The sequence below is a fragment of the Harpegnathos saltator genome, unplaced genomic scaffold, assembly GCF_003227715.2.
Source record: "Harpegnathos saltator strain DR-91 unplaced genomic scaffold, Hsal_v8.6 scaffold839, whole genome shotgun sequence".
Lineage (NCBI taxonomy): Eukaryota > Metazoa > Arthropoda > Insecta > Hymenoptera > Formicidae > Harpegnathos > Harpegnathos saltator.
The window spans coordinates 690,001-699,251 of NW_020230692.1; positions in this window are offsets into that span (position 1 = coordinate 690,001).

Consider the following 9,251-nt stretch of genomic DNA (forward strand, 5'->3'; position numbering starts at 1 on the left):
GTTGACCACCAATTATTTTTATATTCGAAAAGCGAAAGCACACGCGCGCGCGCGCGCGCCCGGCTTCGTACGGCAATCAAAACTTCACGTTGACGGAATTACGGGACGAGAAATTGATTTTACAATGCGATTTATCCCGCATTGTTCTCTGCCATTAGTAATGTGCGGGTGGAAATAAAAAACTGTATCGGTCTGATAGAAACGTCGATAAAGGGGTTACGGATTATCTTCCGGTGAAACGTGCTCGCTCGTGTAACGGAGAGATGCGAGAGGAGAGGTGAAACGGCAAAAAACGTCTCGCGCCGGCTTCTGTCGGCTCACAACGTTCGTATTCATCGCTGCGCGAGAAAAAGACACCGACTTGTCCCCATCGGCGAGATCTCCTTTCCCCGAGGAACAAAAGCGAGCGCTTGAACGGCGCGAGTAGCGGATTAAGTCCTGCTCTAAAGTATGTTTACGCAATTTCGCCGTGCTCGCGTGGAGGGTGGCTGCGGTGGCGAAAGGTCACTCGAAGACTGTTCGAAGCGATCCCACGCGATCCGCGCTAAATGCGTGTCGCCGACTCGCCGGTTAATCGGCCAGGCAAAATGGCTAATCAGAGGCGGAAGACGCGCGAGGCTCGCAGCGCACGATGGACCGGCCTTTGACGCACCCAACTGACGGAACTACAAGCGGCACCGTCGATCTAGGAGAAATTTTACCAAATAAGAACGCAGGGAAACGGGATGAACAGTCCTTCGTCAGATTAACGCGGCAGGAATTGGATTAACGGGTCTCGGAGATTTGGAATTTTCTTTCGCCGAGACGCCGGGGCACCTTATTATCCTTGATCAGCCTCATCGTCGGTCAAGCTTTGCGCCCCCCCTCTCTCTCTCTCTCTCTCTCTCTCTCTCTCCGTGTAAAGAGAACCCCTTGAGCTCGAGAATTCACCTTCGAGGTGCGGCTCGACGTCCCTAGAGCGTCTTACTTTGCCTCGGCTTCGCTAATTCGCCGCGGTTCAGCTCCGTCTTATCCGTACTTGGTGCGCTGATAATTTGCACTTTGCGCTCGAAAGTCCGACTTGCGTCATCTGCGAGGCAAATATCTCGCGTCCCCGCGGAGGAGGGCGATTTTCCGGGGCCTCGCGCATCTCACGACTCGACTCCTCGTCGAGGACGTCCCAGGAGGACGCGATACCGATCGCGACGAATGCGGGGAGAGAGAGAGAGAGAGAGAGAGAGAGAGTGTGTGTACGCGGCGGCTGTCAGCATAATAACGTCTTTATGCAGCACCGCCGCTAATATCCAGCCCGCGGCAGGAGCATAGGTGGAGGGCTCGCTTGATAGCCGTGAAACGCGCGGCAGCGAGTCGCTTTCGTGTGAGAGCCCGGTAGCGCGTCGCTCTTTCGACACGGCCCTCGTGTACCTTTCGGCTTTAGCCGCCGCGTACAATTGGATTTATCAAGTCGCAGTCGAAACGCGGCGAGCGAACGCTGGCGCCGCGTTTCGTCTACGACACGCAACGCAGATACGACCGGATGATCGCTGACACGGAACTAAGCTAATTTACACCGTGCAACTTGCTGCCTTCTCCCCTCCCCCCTCACCCCCTTATTTGGGCCGATTGTTCGCCGACGTTAAGAAATGTATCGTCTCTCCGCGGAGGAGAAACGGGATAATTCGTTCGTCGTTCGGAGGAGTTGCGGAATAAACGCATCATTCGGAATAATCTTTGGAAGAATCGATTCCCCCCCCCTCTCTCTCTCTCTCTCACTCTCTCTCTCTCCCTGTCTCGCTTATTACACATTGTAACGCCGCGTCCTTGCCGCACGTTGGCAATTTTCCGGGGTGTCACCCGCGGGACTTGCATCGCGAACTTCCTGCGCTTCCGCCTATTGTTGCGATCGCACGCGTATCGCGCAAAAATCGACTAGCGCGCTTAGCGGTATTTTTAATCGAACCGATTTCCGCGCGCAACGGTGTTATTCGAACGTTTAACACGAACAGAATACTATCGAGGCCGGCATTGTTGGCAGCATTTTCATCCGAGGCATTTACAATTCCTCTTTATTGCCTTTCGGCTTATCCGGATTGCGCCTCGCGCATTTACGAGTTGTATTTCATCCTGATAATCGCCATTAAGTTAACGAACTGCAATACGGGCATTTGAACGCGTGGAACACGCGGATTAACGTACATTAATAAAATTATCCGTGTGAACAATGGATTATGCGCTCGCGGGGCTTTAAATGTCTCGTCCCGCGACAAAAAGAGAGAGAGAGAGAGAGAGAGAGAGAGAGAGAGAGAGAGAGCGAGAGCGACCGGCGGCGCAACGTGATTACCGGGAACAAAAAAAATATATATAACTCGGGACAAAGATACGCCGTGGAGAATAATAATTACAATTTGCGAATAATCGATTTAGCCACGTACGTATAATAACAACAGCGGCGGTAACAATCGAGCGATTTACTATAAACGCGATTGTATTCGTCGCTTCGAAAAAAAAAAGGCAAGAGAGAGAGAGAGAGGGACAGAGAGAGAGAGAGAGAGAGAGAGAGAGAGAGGGAGAGAGAGAGAGAGAGAGAGAGAGAGTGAGGATGAGACGCGTGGGAGAGAGGCGGGGACAGGAGAAGGAAAAAGGGTACGATACCGTGCGCGGTCAATATTACTTTCGGCGGTGAAATTACACGTCGCGACGGCTCATTGTGCGCGAAACGCTCGGCTCGGCCGCGCGAGCAGACAGACGTCCGAGCGGATGTTCATGCGGCGCGGGAGAGGACGAGCGCGCGCGGACGGCGCCTCGACATCGCGGGCCTCTCTTGAAGGGCCGACTCCGCCGGACTAACTAACGCAATTATGTTATCTCCCCGCTCGCGAAGGTCTCGCCGTCGGAACGTATCGGATTACTTCCGACGGCGAAGCGCGCGCGCGCGCGCGCGCACTGCGCCCTTTCCGCGAGGGCTGCGCTTCGCTACGCGGAAGAGGCCCTACGCCTTGCACTCCCTTCCCCTCCACCCCTGCCGCTCCCGCCATCGCGGCGGCTGGATCCCTTCGGTGTCCCAACAGCGGTTAAACAGCGTTAGGTGAATTTTATTATTCTCTGATTTCAGGCTTCGGCGCCCGGCGAGACGCAACAGCGGACGGCGAGGCGGTCGCGGCAAGTGCATCTCTCTCCTCTTTGCGGCGCACGGGACGCCCGACATCGCGGTGTAATCAGACACCGGCACCGGGGCGAGGATGGCGGGGCCGGCGGGCGAGGGAGCAGAGCAGGGCCAGAGAGACGTAAACGTAATTGGAAACATCCGAGAGGGAGATTTGCCACGCTTCTGATCCGCGCCGCGCCGCGCCGCGTTGCGGCTCGCCTGTTTCCATTCTCCTCCTCCCTTTGGCCGCAACGCGAGAGCGCTGTGTGTCTCCGTTTTTCCTCTCGCCGGCTCTCGCGAGAGGCCGAAGCGGCCGTCGCGCGATATTGACGGGACACCGTCGAGCGGCGGTTGTCGCGCCGTTTCCCGCGCAACCGTCTCTCGCGGGCGTTAACAACGACGAGTTCGCAAAGACGTTTTATATTTACGCGACAGCCTCCCCCCCTCTCTCTCTCTCTCTCTCTCTCTCTCTTTCTCTTTCTCTCAGCTGCGCGCGCTCGCCGGAGAAAGCCGCTTTCTTTGTGACGACGTTTCGCCATTACGTACGTGCGGCTTTGTAAGTAGCGCGCGCGCGCGCGCGGGCAAGCTCGCGTGCTGAACGCATGATTAAGCAGAGCCGGCGATAATGCATTGCGTGCGGCTCTTCGGCGTAAAGAAGGTGTAAATACCTCCCGATGATTCCTCGTAGGATCGAAGCGGATCGCGCAAAGGGAGCCGACACGGAGAGGCGGCTCCTTTCTCGTCGATAATTTCAATGGAGAGTTTTTCTCATAGAGCCAGTCGTTCCCCTTCTCTTCCCCTCCCTCTGTCCCTCTCTCTCTCTCTCTCTCTCTCTCTCCCCCTGTCTCGCCCGCTCCCTCTCCGCCTCTTTCTCTCGTCCCCCTTCGCTCCGGTGTGTGTACGCGTGTACACGAAGGACGGTAAAAAAGAGGAGATCTCAAAAGGTACGCGGAGCACCGCCTCTGATGAATGCCGCAACCAGTTGGCCACCATGTTTTCCCTCCGCCGCTTGTGTGTACGCCCTATTCTGCGAAACATCCCCTGCGCGTCCCTCCGGCCGTGCCGACTTTCCAACCCCTCGCAAAACCGCGATTGAACCCTTGTACATCCAGTGCGTGTACCACGTACTGCGGCAGGGAAAGCAGGCGATTTTACGTGCGCTTTGTGCGAGCGGCGCGGAACGCGTAACTTCGACAGTTGTCGACCGGCGCGGAATTGGAGCCGCGGCGGCTTCGAGGAGCGGAAAGCGAGTGATTCGCGTCTCGCCGGACAAATGAAAATTCGAGCATTCGCAAGATCCACGCGATCCGTCGAGACGTCGATATCTGTCAACGCCCGCGAGAGCGAGAGAGAGAGAGAGAGAGGGAGAGGACGCATCGATACATCGCGTCGCATAAGTTAAACGCAAAGTTGTCCCACTGCGGAAACCGCGCGCTGGTCGCTTTTATCGCTCCGTAACACGACACGGCGCGTACACGCGGCGTACGCCGAGGAGGGGCGCATGGCGGGTGTCGAAGATGGCAGAGGCGAAGAAGGGGAGCGAGAGGCGGACGATGATGATGAAGACGAGGCCGCGGGAAGAGGAGGAGAAAAAAGAACGAGGGACGGGTCGGTCGGAGGAAGAGAGGAGAGGAAGGAGCCGGCCGATAAACAAACTGCGCGGAGGATCGCGCGGCTCTTTAATCTTCCTTTCGAGGCATCGGCCGCGCGCTCTTTGCGGCATTCAATGAAAAGGGAGCAAGGCAGTGGGGGCACCGGTGCCCCCTCCTCCCCCCTCCTCGACCCCACCCCGTCGCTCCCTCGCCGGTGCACTCGACCCCGCGACTCATTATGGCAACATGCGGTAAGTATGCTCGCGCTTAAGTCTCGGCGTACCCTCCGGCCTTCCCGAGCGGCGTCTTCGTATTAGTTACACGTGTATATGTATGCGCGTTGTAAAAAGGACGAGAGAGAGAGAGAGAGGGAGAAAAAAGCGGCGGTCGAGGGCCCGAGACTCGGGCGAAGGCACCGCATTACGACACTGTCGGGACCGGGCGGGGGGACGGCCAGGGTGGAGGAGAGAGCATCCCTTATTTCGCGGCGGCTCGTTGCACGGCTCGGCGCATCCGAATAGTCTCTCACTCCCTTGATCCGGGGGTTCCAGGTGGTTCTTCGCCCCCTTTCCGCCCGCCTGGACCTACTCTCGAAAATTAGGCACCGTGGATCACCGAGCCGATGCTGGATACGCGCGCTTTACAGCTGCGGCGATCTCTCTGGAAAACGGCCGGGATCCCGCGCGTGTCTTCGTCTTTGTTCGCCCTCCCCCCCCCTCTCTCTCTCTCTCTCTCTCTCTCTCTCTCTCTCTCTCTCTCCCGTGCTCTCGCCACGATCCTCGCGAAATTTTCTCGGCCGTCGTTCCGCCGACGGGAATTGGAGAACGTGGCGATGCGACGGCGATCAGGTCGATTCGATTTCGCGTGCTCGAGTCAAGCCGACTCGAAACGCCGTGAAACGCAATTTCGAGGAGTTAGCGATATCTGTGCGTCACTGTACGTGACTGCAGTTTATATAGGTGCTCGCGCAACGGGCAAATATTGAAAAAGGTGTACTCGTCATTACGGCACATTGAGCAGCTCGCGAAACGAAGCGAGCGTGCACTCGCGACTGCCGCCCCGCTCGCTCCTGCGCACTCCTGCGCGCGCTGCTAGGCTCGCGCGGAATAGAAACGTAAACACACGCGGGGGGGGAGTCGTGTGTTTTACCAAACTTGCTCGGCCACTACTCCGGCGGTGGATATATATTGACACTGGCGCGCATAATGTTCGACCTCTTGAGAGAACTTCCGCCCGAAGTCGCCCGAAACAAGCGGCCTTCGTAAATCCGGCGGCGAGCATTCGTACAATCGAGTCACCCCCGCGAGAAACGCGAGCGCGTTAGTTTTGCACGCATAAGCGTCCGAAGAGTAACACGTTTAGGGTTGCCAGGTCGCCGGAATTTCCGGGAATGTCCCGGAATTTTTAAGCTTGTCTCCTGTCTCGGAATTTAAGTCTCCTGTCCCGGAAAATCAGAATTTCAACAAAATCATAATCATAATATTCATGTTTCTAACTGGTAGCAGAGAGAAACCTGAGAGCAGTCATCGCGACTTATAGGGCCGAAAATTTTGATGTGTCACCTGAGAAAATTGATGTCAACTGAACCATTCGCGTAGTAAAAAAAAAATACTACAACTTCTCTTTGCTGGTACTTAATTCACGCATTTGTTTATTGCGAGTGTACAGCAGCATCTCTTGGCCGTCTTACCTCTCTATCTCTGAAATTTAACTAGAATTCTCTAACAACCTATTTTTCAACCATCGCCACAAAAGTGTTCTGGAAATAGTCATTTTACATCTGGCAACCCCTAAACACGTCTCATCCCGGAGCTCTTCTCACACGTTTCTTGCCGCTCCGAGTCGCGTCTCATTCAGCATATTAAGTTACAAGTTGATACACGCGGGGCGTCCCAAAAGTTCCCGGCGACTGTAAATAAAAAGACAGCAAATTGAACTGAGCTCTTTATTTTTCAAATATCCTGATCCTGCGGATGTGTGCCCCAAGCATGTTATTCGGTCATCACTTTTCACTACAGTTTCCATAGCATGGATGCTTTCTTCAGAAACTGAAGTTGATGGTCATGTTTGATGTTCTCTCGACTCTCGTTAAAACGATTAATCCATTCATAAAGAGCGGTTTTCTTTGCATCGTCTCTATAAACATCCGTAATAGCCTTAGTAATATCAGGTTTTTTCCAATTTAATTAAGAATTTAATGTTAGCGCGCACTCTCTTCAAATTTCACCGCGTCCATGTTCGCAGACGCAAGGGTAATCTCAAGCTGACACAACACCTCGCGTAAGTATCGCGCCGCGAACAGCTGATAAAACAAATCTCAACAAGTTTACACTCGCCCCAATTAATTAGAAATATAGCATTCTGTAATAACCACTTTCCGGGAATTTTCTGAACGCCGTTGTACGTTAAAGGTGAATAAAGCTGATGCATTTCTTTTTTTTTAATACATCCAAGGTGCTAAGCGACATAAATTTACAACGGCAAGAAACAGAAATAAGGAAAGAAACCAGAGCCAAAGTAACACATTTCTAGATTTAGAGCGCGCGCGATTCTCAGCCGGCGAGAGACGAGTGTCTCGGATGGCGAGCGAACAACAAACTCGATGAACAAACGAATCAGCAAAAATCGAAGCGATCGCGCGGAGCGCGGTGCTAAATGCATCACGAGCAAACGACATCCATCCGTCCATTGTAATCGTCGAGCGCCACGTCGAACGGCAGCTCGCGCAGGTAGAAGCCGAAATCCTCGCTGAAGAGCGCGCGCAACTAGGCAAGGAAAGGAGGATCGCGGCGGCATCGTCGCGCCAAGGCCCAGCGAGAGATAATCCTGCCGATGGTGATGGCGGCCGAGGACTCACCCCACCCCTCGCGTGGAGTGCCAACCCCCGGAGTAAGAGGCAACGATACCGTCGCGGTCTGAAAGGCCCGCTGCGAATAACGCGCTTACGCGCGATCATCCGACCGCGATCGTCGATGCCCGTGACAGATCGTCACGCCGCGAATGCGTCGGCCTCGCTGAATATCGCGGCACTAAGCCGCGCTAAAAAGCGAACAGAGAGCGGGGGAGGGGGAGAGAGAGAGAGAGAGAGAACGGGGCGCTAAGTCTTTCGCGGATGGCCGGCCGCGCGCACCGACAATACGGTGTAGATTACTTTTCAGGACGGGCGGCGTGACGTAAACGCGCCCCGGCAATTTTTCCCTCGCGGACAATACGCGATGTTTGTCGACACAATTTGGCCGGATTTTCAGTGTAGCCGCATAAACGCGCGTCTGTATCTAGACGTCGGCCGGATAATGCAAGGCGGCATCGAGCTCCGTAGGTTCTCAAGCCCATTTCTGTGTGTATGTGTGTGTGTACTTATCGATCACGTTTCGGCGAGCGGTAAAGTTCTTTTTAAGCAAATTACTGTTGAGACTGATAACGGAGGCGAGAATTGTTCGTTGCTGATTCAGATTGCTCAAAGTGCTTGATGCTATCCATATATATTTTCATTTCATTTATTATACGTCATTTTTAGACGAGCGGTAAATTTCTTTTTAGACGAATTCACAACAGTCGAGACAGACAATGGAGAAGAGAATTGACCGTTACTGATTAAAATTTTTCAAAGTGCTTGATACTGTGTGCATTTCATGCATATTTTCATTCCATTTATATTTTCATTTCATTTCTTACACGTCTTTTTTCGGAGAGCGGTAACATTCCTTTCAGGCGAATTAACGTCGAGACGGATGACGGAGAAGAGAATTTTTCGTTGCTGATTAAGATTGCTCAAAGTTCTTGATGCTATCCGCGTTTCGTACATATTTTCATTTATATTTTAATTTAATTTGTTATACATTTCTTTTCGGCGAGCGGTAAATTTCGTTTTAGGCGGATTACCGTCGAGATGCACGACGGAGAAGAGAATTTTTCGTTGCTGATTAAGATTGCTCGACGCGCTTGATGTTATCCGCGTTTCGCATATTTTCATTTATATTTTTATTTGTTATGCATTTTTTTCGGCGAGCGGTAAACTTCTTTTTAGGCGAATTACCGTCGAGACGGACAATGAAGAAAAGAATTCTGTCTGTTACTGATTAAAATTTCTCAAAATGCTTGATGCTGTTCGCGTTTCATTTATACTTTCATTTAAATGATACACTTGTCGACGCGTTGTGCGTTTCATGCATATTTTCATTTCATTTATTATATGTTTCCTCGGCGGGTGGTAAATTTCGCTTTAAACGAATTACCGTCGAGACGGATAATGGAGAAGAGAATTGTTCGTTTCTGTTTAAAATTTCTCAAAGTGCTTGATGCTATTCGCGCCTCATTTATCCTTTCGTTTAAATGATTTAAATGATTGAAACTTGTCGCGCGCCATGTCGCGCGATTCTTCCCTGCGGAATATACAAGCGATATCTGCTTGTTCCCGCGTGTTCTCCACCTGATAACGGTAATTTCCCGCTACTTTTTAATTTCGTGCCTTCTCCAAGAGTACCATATATGCAGTTGTCGTCCGCGTGTTTCAGCTTTCTTCTACGGAGACGCAG